The sequence below is a fragment of the Danio rerio genome, chromosome 2 (assembly GCF_049306965.1).
Source record: "Danio rerio strain Tuebingen ecotype United States chromosome 2, GRCz12tu, whole genome shotgun sequence".
Taxonomy (NCBI): Eukaryota; Metazoa; Chordata; class Actinopteri; order Cypriniformes; family Danionidae; genus Danio; species Danio rerio.
Window position 1 is genome coordinate 32,184,378 of NC_133177.1, and position 22,123 is coordinate 32,206,500.

The 22,123-nt window shown below is 35.9% G+C and overlaps 1 long non-coding RNA gene across 1 annotated transcript; it reads right to left on the bottom strand.

Moving 5' to 3' along the window:
* Positions 1 to 6,626: 6,626 nt before the first annotated feature.
* On the bottom strand, positions 6,627 to 22,107 carry LOC141378288 (uncharacterized). The gene is made up of 3 exons (XR_012392410.1): positions 21,988 to 22,107; positions 21,679 to 21,857; positions 6,627 to 9,733 (listed from the first exon to the last, which is right to left on the bottom strand). It is a non-coding gene; the product is annotated as an uncharacterized lncRNA (long non-coding RNA).
* Between the last annotated feature and the right edge of the window lie 16 nt (positions 22,108 to 22,123).

The following is a 22,123-nucleotide window of genomic DNA, read 5'->3' on the forward strand; positions in this document are numbered from 1 at the left end:
TACAAAAATCAGACATCCCAAGTCTCCCAGAAGTTGCGCAAATGAATGATTATCTCCTGGAAATCGCACGTCTCCCACCCGGTTCTTTAATACGTTGCATACCCCTCTCCACCGCATCCCTCCTAGCTCTTCAGGTACGTCACACGCAACTCATCCCCACCACTCTTCAGGTACGTTGCGCGCATAAAATAAATTCAGTTTAACCCAAATGTAAGGACAATTTATTAAGGCAAAACCATTTAGAGATTTCCTTAATTTGTCTACTAATTTCATTTTCAATAAATTCCCTCTTCTCATGAGACACTATTATTGCTGCATCATCTACATATAACAAAAGCTTATTTGAACAAGCCATTTTCATATTTAGTTCAACAACAAAACATACGTAAATAGCACTATTCCGCTTAACCTGCTTTACTGAGGTGAAGTTGGTTTAAATTTACATTGGTTTATTTTTGAACAGTGACAACCTGTGACGTGCTCCTATATTGTTTACCATGCTACTCTGAATATTTGATCTGAAATAGCATGCAAGTATGGCTTAGTAATAAGTCTAATTCCTGCATGATGCCGGCCAAGCACTAAGCATACAGTAGTCGCTTTAGGACAAAGCGCATGAGAGAATGAGACCAGCGATCCTTGCATGCATGAAAAGCCGCACATTATGAAAAAGTTCTGCTTGCTACACAACTGAAAATGTGCTAGATATAATACAGTTTTTCGTTGGGAATAGTAGTATTATAAAGTACTGTAAAGTTTTTTAACTGGCGAATGACATGATCTAGTGCAGGGGTATCCAAACTCGGTCCAGTAGGGCCGGTGTCCTGCATAGTTTAGCTCCAATTTCCTTCAACACACCTGCCTGGAGCTTTCTAGTATACTAAGAAAGAGCTTGATTAGCTGGTTCAGGTGTGTTAAATTGGGGTTGAAACTAAAATATGCAGGACACCGGCCCTCCAGGACCAAAATTGGGCACCCCTGATCTAGTGGGTCTCTGTCATCTTTAATGTGTGTTCAATACATCAATCAAAATCTGTTAAGCATCTACTTTTTTGTGTACACTCACAATAACAACAAAAGTGTGTGCTTTTGCAAAAAAAGAAAAACTTACTAACCATGCATAATATATATATATACTCATGTACATCCATATTTCTCACATATTATTGTAGCACAGTTTGTGCTGAATACAAAAAAATACATGTTTGCCAATACAATGCAATAAGTAGCTGAAATAAGCACAAATGTCAGGGGATGTCAAAACATCTTAGGGGCCCCAAAATCACCTTAGACCCCTGAGGGATAAGTCAGTGTTATATAATATTATTATGAGAAAAATATGCTTAACCACATGTTGAGAGCTGTAGTTCCCACCACAAGTTTGCAAATGCTTGTTGGAATAATAGATTCATAAAACCCCAAACTATATTAGCAGAACTATATTAGTAATGACTGAACTGGTGACCACCATTGGCTTGCCCCACTCTGGCTGTTTATGTGTGGAGCCTTTAGGTTTAGCAGTACTACTGATAGTTTGCACATTTGATGAGTCAGGATTAAAAAGTAGAATGTTCTTCTCTTGGTCCAGCCCAAATGAACCAAGAAACAAACACACCCTATAGGGTTCACATTGAGACCAATTTGGCGAAAAAGACAACATCCAAACATAATTCAGGAACAGCTTGTTGCTGTACTTGGAGTAGTTTCAGTGGTGTGGTTTAATAGAGCTGTCGTTGTTCTCTGCATTGAGCCGTAGAGAACGTTCATGTCAGGGTTCTGCCACTTTGGTCTTGAAAATTCTTGTTTTGGTGGCAGAGCTCTGACACTTCTCATGTCTGGTCCTGTTTCTGTCTCTGTGTGAGCGCGCACCGTCGTGGGTGTACGTAGAGTGTGCGCGCTCCTGCTTGACGCGGCCGCGCGCGCGCTCTGCGTCCCTCAGATGCGTGCGCTCTTGTACTCGTGTTTGTGTTTTCGTCTGTCAGCAGCGTGGTGTTTCATTCCCAGCGTCTCAGTCTTGTTGGTTTCGGTTTTGGTCGGCGCTGGGATGAAGCATGCATGCTGCATATGTGAGCGCATGGTGAGTGTTTTCATTCATCGTGTGCTCGTGTCTTGCGTCTTTTGTCAAAGCACATGGCTCGGTGTTTACATTGGTCACGTGCTTTTGTCGTGTGCTTCAGTGTTGTGTTATGTGAGCGCATGGCTTGTATTGTCTCTCTGTGTCATGCGCTCTCCCGTCTATTGTCTAGTCCCACCCTCCTTGTTAACCCATATTTAGTTAATTGTGTTCACCTGTGTTTCAATTTACTTTTTTGCTTTATAATCCCCCTCATGTTTTCAGTCCTTTGTCAGTTCGTCGTCGATATTACCTTGTCTTGTTGTCTCCAGTCCTGTTTTGTCCTGCCAGCCCTGTCAAGTTTGTTTTTGCCTTTTTAATTCATGTTTTCCCCTTCGGGGTAGTTTTGTTTTGCCTTTTATTTTTATTTGTAGTTTATAATAAATATTTCTAAATTTTTTCTGCAATTGGGTCTGCACTCCTTTTTTCCCCTCACCGCCCGTGACAGTTCATTAGCGAAGTAACCATTTGCAACATTGAACTGGGCATTCCCCGAGTTCATTTCTAAAAGAGGATGGGTGATAAAGGATAAAGAAGCTTATGTAGGATGAAAGATGTCACGGCTGCTAACAGAACACCCAGCATCAAAAGCAATATCCTTTTGTGTCGACTGTGAATATAAGCAACATCCAGTAATACTCCAGCAGGGACTTGAGGTGCTTTCCTCTCTAGAAGCACAGGTCTAAACCACCACATGTGCCTACAGAAGAGCTTTCATTGCTCAGTGGTTTTGAATTCACTCCTCAGCCATCTGAATGAATGAATGGATTTCTTGAATGAATGGATTAGGTTTACTAAGTACTGCACGTTAGTTCAGTTGTATGCTTGCCTATTAATTGCATTACCAGTTCATAAAATGGCAAAATGCACTGAAAGCCCTTTAGAAAGAGTCCCACACATTTTTTTTTTTTTGTCAAATCCTTGAATTGCAACTATAATACCTTCACATTTTCTAAACATTTTACTATGACCATTTTTTGAATGAACTTCCCTGACCTTGTAACTGAAATGGCCACCAGAGTGACAGTGTCCAGATTAATGCTTCTTCTTTAGTGATCTCGCCTCTCAGAGCGGTTGCCCTGGCCATGAAAATAAATTACAAGTTGCCGCATCCATCCATCATGTTTAACTAATGCCAAAGTGTAGAATTTCAATGTGACACTTATCCCCAAATTCAAAAGATATGAGATGTGCGGCCTCCCATCTCATTAGAAAAGCTCAGGAGAACAGCGGCCATAAACATACAACGGCATTTTCTTTCAACATTGACATTCAATCAATGTCTGAGGGGTGTACTTAGGACAAAAACCTGATTAAAAATAAACACAAGCATAAGCTGCCAAGCAAATTAAAAAACATTGCGCTGTCGCGTACTGTACATCATTTGTTTGGTCATTGAGAACATTTACTGGCCTGGTAGATACACTTATTTATAATATAAATGCATTTGTTTATCCATATCCCTTAAACACGTGAAATCTCAAGTATTTAAAAGATACTTTATTTTTTTACTTTAATAGTTTGATTTTAAACTTAGAAGAAATATCACAGTACTTAGAAAAAAACATACAATGAAACAAATGGCCCGTTTCCCCTGAGTCGTACAGTACTGTGTGGTATGGGTCTCCTTTATCAGGCTTGCATTTTCACTGCCAAAAGGGTACCAATGATCCATTTTGGTAGGCAAAGAGTACAACATAAAGTTTCCGTCTACCTCATTCTCACTTGAGGAAATGTCGTTCAAATATCATATTAAAAGCATTTCTCACAAAACAGATGCTTTACACATAAATACTTACTTGTAAAAATGTTCATTACTAACCTTTCTATGAACATGATTTGATTATAACTGCAGATCAATGATGGTCAATGAGTGCAAAACAGCCTACTGTAACGTCTGCAATTATATAAAATAAATAAATAAATAAATGCAACATATATGAACATACAGTCTCCGATATGCTACCAAATACCAAACACTTACAGTCTCCGATATGCTACCAAATACAAAAAAACTACACACAGCCTACATTTAGTCTTTATTTGGGCTCAAAAACAACATGCAACATAGCCCACAGTTAGAGCAACCCGCTCATCTGTATGTTTAAATTTCACCAGCACATGTAACCTCTTGTTAGAAAGAAATTCCGTCATTCTGAGTTCATAATAGTTCAAAAGGTGATGATAATGGTTAAACATGGCATTCTCATGGCAGTCGATCATGACTTGTTATTATATGTATATATTATTACGGTGTAATGTCTCGACTGTGTATTTAAAAACGGCGCTTCCTTGTTTTCATTTACTTTTTGGTACCTTTTGACAGTGGAAATAGCCATTAAAGCATAACAAACCGTACTCTACCGCTCAGAGGAAACGGTCAAAAAGTGCAAAGAAATAAAGAAACAAAAAAATTATATCTTTAGTAAAGCACATAATAACAAATCATTAATACAAAGAAAAGGCAGCACGGTGGCGCAGTGGGTAGCACAGCAAGAGTTATTTATTTATTAATAATTATTATTGGTAGTAGGAGTATTAGGACTATTATTATAAGCCTTTTGTCACCAGTTATGTTCATAATTTTTATGGAGAGAATTTCTATGCGCAGCATCGGGCCGGAGGAGGTGCAGTTTGGAGACCAGGATTTCATCTCTGTTGTTCGCTGACAATGTTTTTCTGTTGGCTTCATTGAATATGGACCTTCAGCATGCACTGGGGTGGTTTGCTGGCGAGTGTGATGCGGCTGGGATGCGAATCAGCACCTCGAAATCCAAGACCATGGTGTTCCACCAGAAAAAACGTGTTTTGCCATCTCCAGGTGGGAGTAAAGTCCTTACTCCAGGGAAGGATAGAACGTGATATTGACAGGCGGATTGGTGCAGCGACAGCAGTAACGCAGTCAATGTAATGGTCTATTGTAATAAAGAAGAAACTGAGCCAAAATAACACTAATTCTTACAAAAAACAAAATCCTTACATTTATATAGCACTTTTCTGGGCACTCAAAGCACTTTACACAATGGGAGGAATCTCCTCATCCACCAACACTGTGCAGCATCCACCTGCATGACGCGACGGCAGCCATTTTGTGCCAGACCGCACAACACACACCAGCTGATTGGTGGAGAGGTGACAGAGTGATGAAGACTATTACGATTTGGGGAGGGTTATGAGGCCATGATGGACAGAGGCCAGTTGGAAAATTTGGCCTGGATACCAAGGTAATACCCCTACTCTTTTTCGAAGGACATTCTAGGATTTTCAACGACCACAGAGAGTCAGGACCTTGGTTTAACGTCTCATGCGGAAGACGTCGCTCACTGAGCAGTATAGAGTCCTTGTCACTATACTGAGGCATTAGCACCCACACAGACCACAAGTTGGATGCCCCCTGCTGGCCTCACTAACACCACTTCCGATAGCAACCTAGCTTTTTCATGCAGTCTCACATCCAGGTACTGACGGGGCGCAGCCCTGCTTAGCTTCAGTGGGTGACCATGTAAGAGCTGCAGAGAGCTAGCTGCAAATCTCTTAATTTACCGGTCAACCTACCTTCATACTCTCAACATATAATCATGTGCTTTGGGTCATGACAGAAAAGACAAGATCTCGGACACAAGCAGCCAAAATTAGTTTCCTTCACAAAGTGGCAGGGTGCACCCTTATAGGATGAGGAGCTCTATCACCCGGGAGGAGCTCGGAGTAGAAATGCTGCTCCTCCACATCGAGAGAAGTCAGCTGAGGTGGCTCTGGCATCTGTTTTGGATGCCTCCTGGATGCCTACCTAGTGAGGTGTTTCAGGCATGTCCCACCGGGAGGAGCCCTTGTGGAAGACCCAGAACATGGTGGAGGGACCCCAGGTATGTCTCTCGGCTAGCCTGGGAACACCTTGAGATCCCCCTGGAATAGCTGTCTGAGGAGAGAGAAGTTTGGGGTTCTCTCTCTTGAGACTGCTGCCGCTGCAACACAGGACCGGAATAACAGATGAAAATGAATAAATAAATTGTTATACGCAAAACTTAATGATTTTCATATACCAGGGTGCCCAAACTTTTTCTTATAAAGGGCTAAAAACCAAACTTGGTTGTGGGCTGAAGATAGATATAGTTACCAAGGGTAAATTACCCATTTATTTTTAATAATATTTAAAAAATAAATAGAAAACATTGCATTATATTAATTTATGCAGTATGTACATTTTTTACATTTTATATTAAACTTATTACAGTAAAAACAAAAACGATCTCTTTTATAACAGAATGGAGTTACACTATCTATCTATCAAACAAATTGTATACAAATTGTCACTTTATTTTTCCCAAAATGTATCTGAAACACTTAATTAGATACTTTATTTGCATTTAATATGCTTTACATAAAAACACTTTTGTTAATTTTATTTGATGCAATAACCAATATAAAAAATCTAAATTTTATGCCAAAGATGTTTCAGTTTCAGGATTGGAATAAAAACAGGTTTTAATACATAAATAAAAAGGAAAAAGTGTTACAATTTCCCCATCTCTTCCCAACTCTGTTTATTGGAGAACATGGCAGCTGCACTGCTATTTGACTATTCATTTTACATGCATTAAAACATAAAATGACACACACCAATTTCTCTCTGCAACAGCAAAACACATCACCTTCTCCAGGTTTCTGAATTATAGCTTATATACTTATACCCTCCAGAAACAGATTCGTGATTTGTCTCCATATGCCATGTGATAAATGCTTAATGATGCTATTCAGTGTCTCTCAAAGAGGAAAGCGGAAGGGAATTTTCCCTTTTGCTTAGCTGCAAACAGATCCTCTTCTCATCTTCTGGCTGCGAAAATGATGTTCATTTATTGGACTCATTCTAAAATGACATTAATGTTGCAAAGAAGCCAAGCTACTGACCGAGGCAAGGTAGAAGGTAGAAGTTAAAGGTAGAAGATAATCTGCTGAAGCATATAGACATGTATAAATATATACAAATACAGACAGACACACTGTGGATGAAATGAAAGCTCTATATCAGGATAAAAATGTTGATTTGTTTGTGAACACGGCATGATAAAAATCGTCTTTTTCTAAGTCATATATACACACCAATGTGTTCACGTATACAAGATGGGCATCGGCAGGAAATGAGAGGCTATCATGTTTTCCACTGTGAGGCTTTTCTCCATTTCAGCGCAGTGTAACACACACTGTTGTGATTGTCTCGGCAGAGCTTGTGTTTTGTCACAGCAGTATAGAAGGCCGCCAGTATGTTGTAGCGCTGAGTGCCCCCCTGAATGTCAATAAGGTAGTGGCCTCTGACTAGCCCACTGTCTAATGGACCATTACCCGCTGTGATGAATTCTGTGTCTATGTCAACACTTTGACCCTGCACACTTGCTGTCTTGCTGTGGCTTTTTCACACTGTGTGGACTTTATCACATTCAAGAGTAGCAATTGTATGCAGTATTGTCAACAGCATGCATATTTAACAATTAGCATTAGCCTAGTAGACATGCTATAGTATACCTGCTGTTATTCTGAATAACGTATAACACAGAATACTATGGTAACAATTAAACAGTATTGAGTTACTTACATTTTAGTTCAGTCCATTTTTTATGTCAAAGAAACTATTTTAAACATTTAGTTCCAAACAAGTGTGTTCTCTTAGTAATACATATTATACCTGTAGCCCCAGACTAACATTTCAGAGCAGTAGCATTTATTATAATATTAAAGCTACCAAATCATCAGTAGAACAAATTGGCACTAACAACTGATTTGGAAGTTTTAATATTATTCTTATTTGAGGGACAATGTGGTGGCTCAGTGGTAGCTCACAGCAAGATGGTTGCAGGTTCGATCTCAGGCATTTGGCATTTCTGTTTGGAATTTGCATGTTTTCCCCAATGTTGGCGTGGGTTTCCTATGGGTGCTGCGTTTTCCCCCACAGACCAAAGACATGCGCTAGTAATTAAATAAGCTAAATTGGCCATAGTGTATGAGTGTCTGTGTGAATGAGTGTGTATGGGTGTTTCCCAGTACTGGGTGGTGGCTGTAAGGGCATCTGCTGCGTAAAACATATGCTGGATTGATTAATAAAAGGACTAAGCCAAAAAGAAAATGAATGAATGAATGAATTCTTATTTGAAGTCGGTCCCACTTTATATTAGGTGGCCCTAACTAATATGTACTTTTAATACAATTTATAAAACTAATAATTTTACAATGTAGGTATTGTGTAAATACACATTTTACAATTGATTAAACCTTTGTAGTAACATATGTAATAAATTCCTGCAATTACATTTGTAATTACACTGTTGACCAGCCCTTACATCTACCCATACCACTAAACTGTCCCTAACCCACTTCCAATATCCCACTTCAAGAGCAACCGGAATTGTCCTGCAACACATTATGATCACAGTTGTACTTCATTTTTGAAGCAAGTACATAGTAGTTAGTGCCGCCTAATATAAAGTGGGACTAATATGGTAATAATATTACATAATACCTTAAGTAAATTGAATATACACTGTGTGCACAATTATAAGGCAAGTTGTATGTTTGAGTAGTAATTTTGATAGTGTACAACTACAGTGCTCGGTCAATCCTAAATGGTAAGAAACCCTCATATCTGAACAGAAACCTGAAGTTTGTCTTTCTTAAGAGAATATCTACATGCACACCATTATTGAGCAACTTTTGGTGTGCAGAATTATTATGCAACTAAGTGAAAAACAAAGATTTTTTTACATTTCACTTGTTCATTTTCACCTGTTAAAGTGAGAATAATAAACAAACTCAGAATTTATAAATAAACATTTCTGAAATTTCCAAAAAAAAAAACAAAAAAAAAACTCAATGATCAATAGTCACCCTTCTTTTCGATAACATTCACAAGTCTTCTTAATCTGTTTAGAATCAACTTTTTGTGCAGCTGCAACCACAGCCTCCCAGACACTGTTCAGAGAGGTGTACTGTTTACCTTGACTGTACATGTGCTGCTTAAGAAGGGCCCAAAAGTTCTCAATAGGGTTTAAGCCAGATGAAGAAGGGGGCCATGTCATAAGATTTTCATCTTAAAGGCTTTTACTGGCCAGTCATGCAGTGGAGTACTTTGACACATGAGATGGAGCGTTGTCTTGCATAAAAAAGTATTTTTAAAAGATGCAGACTTGTTCCTGTACCACTGCTTGAACAAACTGTCTTCAAAAATTGGCAGTAGGTCTGAGAGTTGATTTTGAGTCAATTTCAACCCGAAAAGGTCCAACTAGCTCATTTTTAATGATCCAACCATGGGCCCATCTATCTGGTCCATCAAGAGTCACTCTTATCCAATCAGTCCACAAAACCTTTGAAGAATCTGTCTTAAGATATTTCTCGGCCAATTCTTGATGCTTCAACTTATGTGTCTTGTTCAGAGGTGGTCGTGTTTCAGCCTTTCTCACGATGGCCATGTCTCTAAATACTGAACACCTCGTACTTCTTCACACTCTAGGTAGGCTGCAGTTGTGGAAGATGGCACTGGGGAATAATGGGTTCTTGGAAGCTTCATGTTTGATTCTTCTCAAATCTTTGGTTGGTGAATTAGCATCTTTTCTTCTCAACACATTTCTTGCAAACCTGTTGACAAAACCTTTGATGGTTCTGTGATCACTCCCCAATATCTTAGTTATTTCAAAAGTGCTGCATCCCACTGAAAGACTTTTTACAATTTTTGACTTATCAGAGTCAGTTAAATCTTTTTTTGGGCCCGTTTTTTCTGAGGAGAAGAAACTGCCTAGTTATGTGCACCGTGATATAGGGCCTTGATATCCTTAGGCCACATCCTCCCTCGTTACACGAATACACATCACATGATATGCATTAACACCAATAAGCATTAAAGTTTATACAACTTGGAGTTGGAAATTGTGATTAAAATGGTGATATGGTCAAAACAATCACGTGTGCACTACTAATTGTGCACACAGTGTATGATACATTAATTACATAACTCTGTATGACTATGCCACATTTCTTTGTGGTTCCTTTTAATGCTGCTACAAGCAAAATCATAATAGTAGTTGGTGATTTGTGGAAGTAAAAATCTGATCATTTCATTTAGCTGTCAACTTAATTTTAATTTGTGTTTTGTATCAAGAGATCTTGTCACAGCTCTGTTTAATGGCCATGTAAACCAATGTTCCAGAGGAATCCGTTCAGTTTCTCATTCAGCGATACGTCTCATTTGAAGTAGACTGTTATTGGTTATTCCTGCAAAGCAGTAGTGGCACTAGCATATCCAAATCCAGAACTGGCAGAAAACTTATCATAGTTATTCATAAAAGGTCAAGTCATTGTCAAGTCTTTCACCTAAGAGTCAAGTCTCAAGTGTCACTTTTAAGTCACCTAAAGTCTTAATTTAATCAAACAAGTCACAAGTCATCAATTTTGTCATGTGAGTCATGTGACTTGAGTCCAATATTAAAATCCTTATGCTATCACTTAATATGAATTAAAGCACCTAAGCTAGAAATTAACAGTAAGCATCTGTTTTCTTTATCAAGAAAAATGAACACAGATTAATAAATCCTGTAACAAATGAATAGCTCATTGTTTGTTAATGATATATTACGCAAAAATTACATCACTATTGTAAGAACTGTCGCTCTTTGAAGAACACAAACAGACAGGATCTAAAACAGACAGTGGCAATTCCTAGTGATGCGTGTCTATGCATGAACACAGCCAGCCAAATTTAAGAAGAGGAAGTAGCTGTGGTATAATTAATTATAATTAGTTCCTTTTCAAATATTTTATTGCAATTTACCTCTATCTTCAAACAAAAATGTAATAGGCAATTATACACGGTTTTATTTTAAAAAAATCCTGCCACTGATTTTATACTGCTTGAAAACAAGTTTAGTTTTTATATTTTTGATTTGCTTCGAGGATAAATGCTCTCTGACACTGTGTAACACAGATGCCAGATTAAGAGATCGGATAATGGGCCCCTGTCAAATCTGCTCATTTTAAGTCATCGCTATGGCTGGAGGGTCTGGTTTAACTTCGCTTGGAAAGTATTGGGATGTCAGATCCCTTTATATTTAGCCTAAAACATACTCCGATCATGCAGCCAAATGTATTTATCATTACAGACCACAAACTGCAGACAGCGTCGGTTACAATGTAATCAGTCACAAAACACTAAACTTCTGCAATTACATTCATCTTTGAAATTAATCAAGTTCTGTAATTGTAAAAGTTCTAACAAATGACATGATAATGGACCATTAAATAATGTTGAGATCTGAAAGTGTATTGGTTAGTTTTTGTCCTTAAAATGCTTTTGCGTGTTGGACTGGCAAAATATCAGAATTTGTTAAATACTGTAAAAAGTCGGAAGTGAAAGTTCATTATTACAGTAGATTCCTGTAGTGTAAACATACTATATTTCATGAATCATATTTGAGATATGTTTAAATTTAATGCTGGTTCAAGCCCTGCAATTACGACAAGTGACAAAGGTTTTCGATTTTTCTTGCAGAAAAAAAATAAAAAACATTACCAATACAGAGAGCTGTTGAGTGTTTGTGGGAAACAGCTCAGATAATACACTGAAAGGTCTAACCTCAGGGTCTGTGAAGTGATTTATGTGGCTCTTGGTGCCACTGTCTCACACTACTACTGTAATAGGAAAGAATATAGTAATTAGAGCCACAAGGCCACATGACCCTGCTGAAAATGCATTCACAACAGACTGAGATTGAAATTGAGTCAAGAATCTGACTGCTGCAGAAATGAGGTTCCTCGCTGTGCAAAATGGAAATGATGTCCATTTGCAGAATACATTTACAGCAGAGATGTGTCGATAGACGGCTTGAAGATGGCTAAAAGCTGTTTGCATAGATGGCCCATAATTGTAATAGATTATACACACACATCTTTAAAAATAGGAGGCCAGTTTTATTGCTCTATTCTATCACACAATTCATTCATGTTGTCCCAACACTTTTTGATTAAGTTAACTTAACACTTTTAACAAGTTTATGTGGATTGAAATGTATGTGGGCAGCATAAAAAATATGTTGTCCTAACAAAATCTCAAGAATTGTATTGTTTCAGCTCATTTTAAATAAGTAGTTTTAAATAATATTTTTGGAGTGTTTTTTTTTTCTTTCTGTCCTTCCTGTTTAGATATAAATGGACATGAATTCTACATTAACATTTTGGAGCTGAATTCTAAGTTCATTCCTGTGAAGGATTTTGATTTCTACCTTCCAGTCCTTCTCAGCATGGATCAACGTTTATCCTTTTCTCATTATCATGTTTCGCTTTATTTTTTATTAAAGATGATTATTGAATAATGAATGAAAGTTAACACATTGCTTAATATAAGAATGTTCAGTGCATATGCCTTTCTCTTTTAACTATTTTCAGGAGCCACCAACTAGGTCAGAGGTGAGACCTCGAGTGGAACTGAAGGGCTGAGAACTTGAAACAAGTTCAGTTTCTATTGTAATTTCGAGTTAATACTATCTTAAATGTCTAAAGTGATTTAGCTATTTTTAGAGGTAATTATTTTAAAGTGATTTTACTTTTTATTCATGAGACTTTGTGTAGTAAGGATATAACTGCCTGAATGTAGATTATACCGGTTTTTAACCAGTTTTTATAAAGAAGGCTGAGAGTACACTCAGTTCAAGCCCTACACTCGGCCTGTAGGAACCCATTGCGAGTGTTGAAGCTGGCTTCTGCTGATGAAACTGCAAACTATCTTCAGTAAACTTTATTTATTTATTTGAATATCTGACTCCAGCTCTTTTTCATCTGACAGACTGGTCATTCTTTGGGTTAAAACTGTAAATAATCCATACACCTGCAAAAAAAGCATACAAGCAAGGCTCTTGTATATGAATAAAACACGACTTAAGAAAACCTGAATCTGAATCAAATGCAGATAGAGATGTTTTGACTGATGAAACCTGAAGAGAATTCAACACAAAAATATTTATCTGTGTTCAACCTATCTTGGGTATTTTACAGTTTTTTACAATGGCTATGACAGTTTTTTCAATACATTTAGCAAGTTTGCTAAACTCTTAACGCACCAACACACCTAAAACACACAATTGACAAAACAGTTAATTTCATGCTCAAAATCACACATTGTAAACTAAACCTCTAAACTACTTTTCAAAATACAATAATAAACAAACACACTACACTATGTCTAACAAAACACTACAAACATGTTTCAAAATGACATAATTGTTCAAAACACTAACACATGTTCTCTTCCAACAGACACATTCAGTCAATCAGAAAACACTGACAATAAAAACACTAGCATCAGTTAAATTTACAGAAACTGCATTAGTTTATGTGTCAGCTTTGCCCCTATATTTTAAGACTCTCTACATTTTCATTTTGTTGGGTTTAGTAAATGCATTTTCTTTTTTTTACTGCAAAAGTTCAATATAAAAATAAAGAAAAAAATTGCTTTATAAAATTTACAGTTGATGTTAAAAAATACAGACACAGAATTGCTGCAATAGACTTTATTTGCAAAAGGAAATCACTGCAAGATATACAAACAGAAAAAGCATCACAATTATAATAAAAAACTAAATAATTTTCTATACTGCCTGGTCTTCTGCATTTGCCCGACTTCTTCTCTGGCCCGGCATGGTAACGATGGCACTTTGGCCTATTATGTTTCTCCTACGTAAATATAATATATACATGTATGTGTGTGTGTCTATATTATATATATATATATATATATATATATATATATATATATATATATATATATATATATATATATATATATATATATATATATATATATATATATATACAGGGAATATATTTGTGTTTCAGTTGACAATATGAACAGCTGTTTACTTTAGTTCTAGCCTATATAGGTTCTGTTTAGAACATGATGTTATCTGTTCTGACATACTGTGTGAAAGCATTGGTAAATTGGACTGTGAAATTACATAGTTTTGGTTTTGGTTGAGTTTGTGTGTAAAAGAAGTTCAAGCATTTTAAATTTGTATTAACTGGATGCATTTTTTGTCAAAGCAACAAGAAATGTGTTAATTGTATAGCCCACGAAGACGGATGTTGTGCTAACCGTGTTAAGAGTTTAGGAAACTTGTTAAATGTATTGAAAAAAGTGTCATAGCAATTGTAAAAAACTGTAAACTCATCTTGGGTATCATAAATATAATTTATTTACTATTAATAATATATACTCTTAACCCCAAATCAGATAAAGTTGGGACAGTCTAGAAATTCCAAACAGAAAAGGAAAGTAGTGATTTCCTAATTTACTTGTATTTCATTGCAACAATATAAACACAAAATAATTCATGTTTTGTCTGGTCAACTTCATTTTATGTCAACTCCTTTCCTGACACTCAGACCCGCAACACAAAGAAAGTTGGGACAGAAGCAATTTAGGACTAGTAATCAGGTAAATTGGTTAAAGGATGCAATTTGAAAATGGTGATGTCAAGAAGTGATTGTAATTATGAATTGATACCAAGGCATCCAAAAGGTCTAATCCTTTAGGAGCAAACATGAGCTGAGGATTGCCAACAAATATGTGAGATACAGTAATTATTGAATTATTTAAAAACAATGTTCCTCAAATAAAGATAGGGAGACAGTTGCATATTTCACCTTCAACAGTGCATAAAAATTAAAAGATTCAAGGAATTTGGAGGAATTTCAGTGCATAAAGGACAAGAGTGCAAGCCTAAGGTGGACAACTGTAAACAACTGTAAACTCAAATCCCTCACTGCATCAAGTATCATCATTTATCTACAAGCCATATCACCACATGGACTAAGTTAGCAAACCTTGTCAAGTATCACAAGTTACATCTAAAAATGCCAGTTAAAACTGTACTGTGCTAAAAGGAAACCCTATGTTAACAGTGTCCAGAAGTGCCGTCAACTTCTCTGGGCTCTTAGACATCTGGGATACACCATCAAACTCTGATAATATGTACTGCGGCCAGATAAATGAGTATTTCAGGTATTTTTATGAGAGAAATGGACACATGTGCTCTGGACCAAAGAAGAAAAGAATCATCCAGACTGTTACCAGTAACAAGTCCAAAAAGCAGGGTCTATCCTAGTATGGGATTGTGTAAGTGCCCTTGGTAACTTGTGTCAGTGTAACTTGCACTTTTTTGTTAGCACCGTTAATGCTGAAAAAAACATAGAGATTTTGGAGTACAATATGCTGCCTTCTTTTCCAGAGATACACACAATAACAAACATAGAAAAATTTTTTTATTTATTAAAAAAAAAAACTCAATAAAAACCACGAAATTGCATATTAATTAATTTTTGTTGCATTGTCTGTAATTAAATACAAGTCAAAGTAAATTTAGAAATCACTGCTCCTACTACTACTACTAATAATAATATTATTATTTATTAATATAATAATAAAATAAAAATAACCAGTATTAGTATAAGTATTAGTTTACAGAACATTTATACTTATGCATGAATAATTTATTTTATTGTTGTTTTTAATTTTGCAGACTCTTTGTCAACATAAAAATAATAATGCAAAAAAAACAATTAATATTTATTTATTTTTGTACAAAGGGTTTGCTAAGCACACTAAGAATGAACGAACTGACTAAGTGCTTAATCTGCTATGGAGCTAATGGCTTCTCACTACTGTCTACTGACTGCGCGGGTCATTAACCAGCTACCTGTTTAATGGATTTATTGTATGTAACACTTGCTGTGACAAGTGTAGCATTGCTTTAGCATTTTTATGCGTTTTCAATTTGTAGTAGTTCACTGAAAAGTAGCACAGTTGTTGGTGTGGTCAAATATAAGGGTTTATTTTGTTACAGAATCTTCAGACAGAGTTCATTTCCAGTTGAGGACTCAAAATAAATGGTCTTTAGTGCTTTTTAAAGCATCTCTTAGAATAGTATCAGGTCACTAAACTTGCACTTAATGCATTTACCTTTACTGCCATTACCACACTGACACAGTTATTACTCAGAGTTGGTTACCCCAATATAACACATCCTGTTTTTCATCTGGATGTTCGAATAGATAAAAAGGAACAAGGGATGTAACTGAAATCTTAATAGCCATTTTCATTAAGTTGAATGAATGAAGTGTAGAGACCATAGATAATTCTCTCAAGAATAATAGAAAAAGAGGCAGTCCATCAGTCTTGAAAATGAGGAGCCACCGGAACCTTCGTGACAAAATATAGTCCTTTGTTAGCAAGTCATTTTCATGTTGTGTGTCATATTCATTGCAAAGAATCTCACTCACTGCTTCTCATTGTTGCCAATGCACACCTTTTTAAACAAGTACAGTAAGGCAATGTGGAAGCAATGTGGGTTTTTGTTTTGCTAGTCCTTGTTTGGTTTTTCAGGCTTTATAAGGTGACATGTGAAAGCATGTGAGGACAGACTCCAGAATAAATCCTCTATCCCAACACAATTAAACATTCATCTCAATCAAGCCTTGAATGGAGAGAAGGCATTTCAGATATTGGATTGCGATGTTTATATCATATTTTGTAAGCAGAAGCATAAAATGTGCTTTTCTCTCTCTGGAATGTGGCTTGCGTTTGATGCCATTTGCACAGTGAATTAAGATGCTATTTTTTTTTTTTTAAATCATAATGCTCTTGCAGGTTGCAGGCATCTCCATTCTCAAATACTGTCAACAGGTTATAATTCAAATAGAATCCAGATTTTTTTACTAATCCTCTTTTTCTAAACAGAGTTCAACAGTTCTGTTAGGTTCTCAGATTTGATTGGCTAATAGCCGTGAGATATTCTGCAATATCAGAACTCGTACAGCCTCTTCACCCTTGTGTATTACACCACCCACATGACAAGCAGAGGAATGAACTCAATACAGTTTGAGAAACACTGCAGCTGTTGGACAACATAATGTACTTTGGAGGCTTTTTTAGGTGAGAATGTAGTTGTTTAGATTGCAACTATGCAGTTTATTTATAAGGATAGAGGATAGGCCTAATTTTAAATATTTATAAGTAGCCTGTCATTGAGTAGAGCAAAAAGGGTTGACATTCTGCCACACAATGGCGACAGACCGCATAAGTGCTTAGGGGAGGAAAAACTGCATAAATTTTAAACTACAGCTGATCGAATCAGTATAAAACTGGTAAGTGACACTTTAAGCCGATCTTTCTCTCTCTTTTGTATGTCGTAGTGCTGTATTTATACCATAGTAATCTGGTAGTGTTTGCTGTGCTTTGGCTTTTTTAGGGTTAATTGTTGTGATCTCTGAATTGCAAGAGAGAAATAATGGGAAATCTAGACTGATGGCATTTCAAACCATTCAGCCTTATAATCTTAAAATGTGAGCAAAACTGACCTGCTTTGTCATCACTCCAGACATTACACTAAAAAAATCATTCAAATACTAGCTCTAAAGTGACATTGGTGAAGTAGCAACAGTTTCTGCTGACATCAGCTGCAGATGTGAAAGAATGGTGGAAGAAAGTAGTTGCTCGTTCAAAAAGACTTTTGAGACTCTCCATGTTTGATTTTCGTTTTTATATACACAATTATGCCGTCGAACTGTTGTATAATATCACACTTGCAATATCATATTATGTAAGCAGATGCATATATATATATATATATATATATATATATATATATATATATATATATATATATATATATATATATATATATATATATATATATATAATATAAATGAGCAATATCACATGAGAAGCCGTGGGATATTTGTATATTGGCACTGGTGGGAGGCGTGCGTTGGCACGGGGCTTTTAATCTTGTGAAAAACATTTTTAGGCCAATTTTTTTAGCCCTCTTAAGCATTTTTTCCCGATTGTCTACAGAATAAACCACTGTTATACAACACACCTTGCCTAATTACCCTAACTTGCTTAGTCAACCTATAGTTAGCCTTTAAATAGCACTTTAGCTAAATACTAGTATCTTGAAAACATCAAATAAAATATTATGTACTGACATCATGGCAAAGATAAAATAAATCACAAATTTGTTATCAAAACTATTATGTTTAGAAATGTGTTGAAAAAAAAATTGAGGAATAAAATAAACAGTTGGGCTACTAATTTGCCCTAAAATGTAAATCAACTGATTTTAATTAAACGTTTCTTACATTTGCATTTATATTTAGTCATTTATCAGACACTTTTGACCAAACCGACTTACAAATGATAAACACATAAGCGACTCATCATACAAATGCTATTCACACAAGAAGTGCTACTTACTACTGGTACCGATATTGTTTAGAAAAATGTACTCAAGTGCTTGTGGAAGAGATGAGTTTTCAATAGCCGTTTGAATGTAAGCATGAATCAGAGTGAGATTGGGAAGATCGTGCCAACAACGAGAAACAGTTTTGGAAATGGTTCTGGAAGGTGATTTAGAGGCTGGAATAGTATCATGAGATAGTGCTCACTTACCGACAGAATACTCTGTAAGTGTCTTGTTATGTGCAATGTTTAAAGATTACTAAAATGGTAATTCAAGTTCATGGAAATTTGTTGTTTAACTGAAATGGGTAAATTGTATCTATATGCATATTCAAACTGTGTAACGTCTGTGAATACCGTTGAATGTAATATACAGTATTTGAAAAAAATAAATAAATTCAATATACGTACAAGGGAAATAAGAAGTGAAAAGGGAGCCCAACTGAAATCTGTGAGTGAATGTGGTCATTTATCAGCACTCCTGACACGCACTCAGGCTGAAACTCCTAAGAGTTTGACAAAAGATTCATCCAAGTGCATAATCTATTTTTTCCCACAATTTGCTGAGCAATGATCTGCTCTATTCAATATCCAATCTCCAGTTTGCTGTCTTATGCATGTCTTCACAAACAGCATTAATGCCCATACTGTAATAGTTAGTCAGCTGTTGGACTATCAATGTGATGTGTGTGTATGTGTGTGTGTGTGTGTGTGTGTGTGTGTCTGCATTATTATCTCATAACACTTACAAATATGACTAGTTTTACATACAGTATGTTTCCTATGTTTTGCACCTTTTCTGGCAAAACTGGGTTTATTGTAGCATTTCACACAAGGTCATTAAGTTTTAGTTTTAGTTATGTCATGTTTGCAAAATAATAGTTTTGCGTAAGTTGTAAATAAAATTTGTATAATCCGACAACAAAACATTAATGCTGCTCAGAAATGTTTATATTTGCCACTATTTTCAATATAATATATTATATAAAATTATTATATTATATTATATTATATTATATTATATTATATTATATTATATTATATTATATTACATTATATTATATTATATTATATTATATTATATTATATAGCAACGCGGTGGTAAAGTGGGTAGTGCTGTCGCCTCACAGCAAGAAGGCTACTGGTTCGAGCCTCGGCTGGGTCAGTTGGCATTTCTCTGTGGAGTTTGTATGTTCTTCTCGTGTTCGCGTTGGTTTTTTCTTGGGTGCTCCGGTTTCAAAAGTTTCAAAGTTTAAAGACATGTGCTATAGGTGAACTGGGTAAGAGTAAAATAGTCCATGCTGTATGTGTATGAATGAGTGTGTATGGGTGTTTCCCAGTTATGGGTTGCAGTTGGAAGGGCATCCGCTGCTTAAATGCACTGGATAAGTTGGCGGTTCATTCCGCTGTGGCGAACCCAGATTAATAAAGGGACTAAGCTGAAAAGAAAATGAATGAATGAATGAATTATATTATATTATATTATATTATATTATATTATATTATATTATATTATATTATATTATATTATATTATATTATATCATATTATATTATATTATATTATAGTAAAGCTAGGTGACACGGTTAGCACTGTCGCCTCACAGCAAGAGGGTTGCTAATTCGAGCCTCTGCTGGGTCAGTTGGCGTTTCTGTGTGGAGTTCTGTGCATGTTCTCCCCGTGTTGGCATGGGTTTTCTCCGAGTGCTCTGGTTCCCCCCCTCAGTCTAAAGACTTGCAGTACTGGGTTGCAGCTAGAAGGGCATCCATTGTGTAAAACATATGCTGGATAAGTTGCCGGTTCATTCCGTTGTGGCGACCCCAGATTAATAAAGGCACTAAGCCAAAGAAAATTGAATGAATATTGAAGCTAATAAAAACTAAATAAATACATTTAAAACAAAAATTATATATATATATATATATATATATATATATATATATATATATATATATATATATATATATATATAATACAAAAAGTTAAAAAAGAAAAACAAAAATATACAAAATTTTGTTTGTAAGTAATTTTAGTTTGAAATAGTTTTTTCCTGAATCTTTCTGTTTCTAAAGATGTTTAGTATTTTAAATGAATAAAAAATATAAATATTCTATATATATATATATATATATATATATATATATATATATATATATATATATATATATATATATATATATATATATATATATATATTGTGTGTGTTTGTGTGCACGTGTTTTATTGTACGTGTGTTGATGAGTACACTGTAAAACCCAACATTTAGCTTAATCAAATGAAATGAGTGTAGTTGACTCAATTTACATAACGTTAATTCTACTCATTTGAAAACAGTTTTGAACTCAGTATTGAAGGTAGTTAATTTAATACCTCATTACTTCAACTTAAATGGATTAAGTTCACAGTACTCATTAGATTTTTTTTTTAAACTCAAATGTTTTGTATCTGTTTCCTTAAATGGTTTGAGTTGCCTAAACTTATTTGGTTTTACAGTACTCAGATGGTTTAAGTTCTCTTCAGTTATTGGGTTTTACCATGCTCAAATTGCTTCGTTTACTCAAATGGATTAAGTTCAGTTTACAGTACTCATAAGGATTAGTTTTTTAACTTAAATGGTTTGTTGCAATCAGTTTCCTCAAATGGTTTGAGTTACCTTAATTTATGGGTTTTACAGTGTATACATACATAGTTACAATTCTCATAGCAAAAGGTTTGCTGGTTTGAGCCCCGGCTGGGTCAGCTGGCATATCTTTGTGGAGTTTGCATGTTCTCACCATGTTGGCGTGAGTTTTCTCCAGTTGCTCTGGTTCCCCCACAGTCCATAGACATGCGGTACAGATAAATTAACTAAATTGGCCGTAGTGTGTATGTGTGTGAGAATGTGAGACTGCATGGGTGTTTCCCCGTGATGGGTTGCAGCTGGAAAGGCATCCTTTGTGTAAAACATATGCTGGATTCATTCTGCTGTGGCGACCCCTGTCGAAGGAAAATTAATGAGCAAATGATAATGCATATTATAATTATTGCGTTCAAGGTCATACTTTTAATCAATTTAAACTACAGTTATAATATAGTGGAGTATTACAAATTATCTTGTATTACAAAACAGATTAAATTCAATTTGTGTACTTAAATTTACGATGAGTATACTTAAAAAATTGCATTTGCATAAGCCCATCCTCAAGCCCACCTGCACGAAAACGTCGGTAGGGGAGAAGGTAAATAAATAAACGCAGTCGAAAAGATAAATCATCAACCTGCGCTGAGGCAGAAAAGAAAGAAAGAAAAGAGGGGAGACCTGGAGGTAAATGATGGATGGCCTCCGAGAGCGAGCTGAGAGTTTGATGACTTGGAGTTGCGGTACATAAAGCTCCTTCTTCTCCCTCAAGGCCTTCGTTTTATCACATTTTCATTTTACCTTTCCACCCGATCCTGAAGCCCTCTGTTATGGTGGGAGAAGACAGGGTAGCCTTCCTCCTAAAAAAACAACAAAAACGGGGTAGTCTTGAGGGGCTTCACATACTTCACATCTCTCTTGCTTCCCGCCTTATTATTAATTAGGTTTCCTTCTGCCACATCATTGCCTAAAACCAAACCCAGCTCTCACCAGTGAGAACGCGCGCGGCTCTCCTGTCTGCAGAAAGGAGGAGGAAAGAGAGAGACTTAAAGAAAAAGTGAAAGAGCAAGGCAGAGTCACAGATGTAAAGCAAAAGAAAGAGAGGGAGTGAGCTCGAACGGATAGG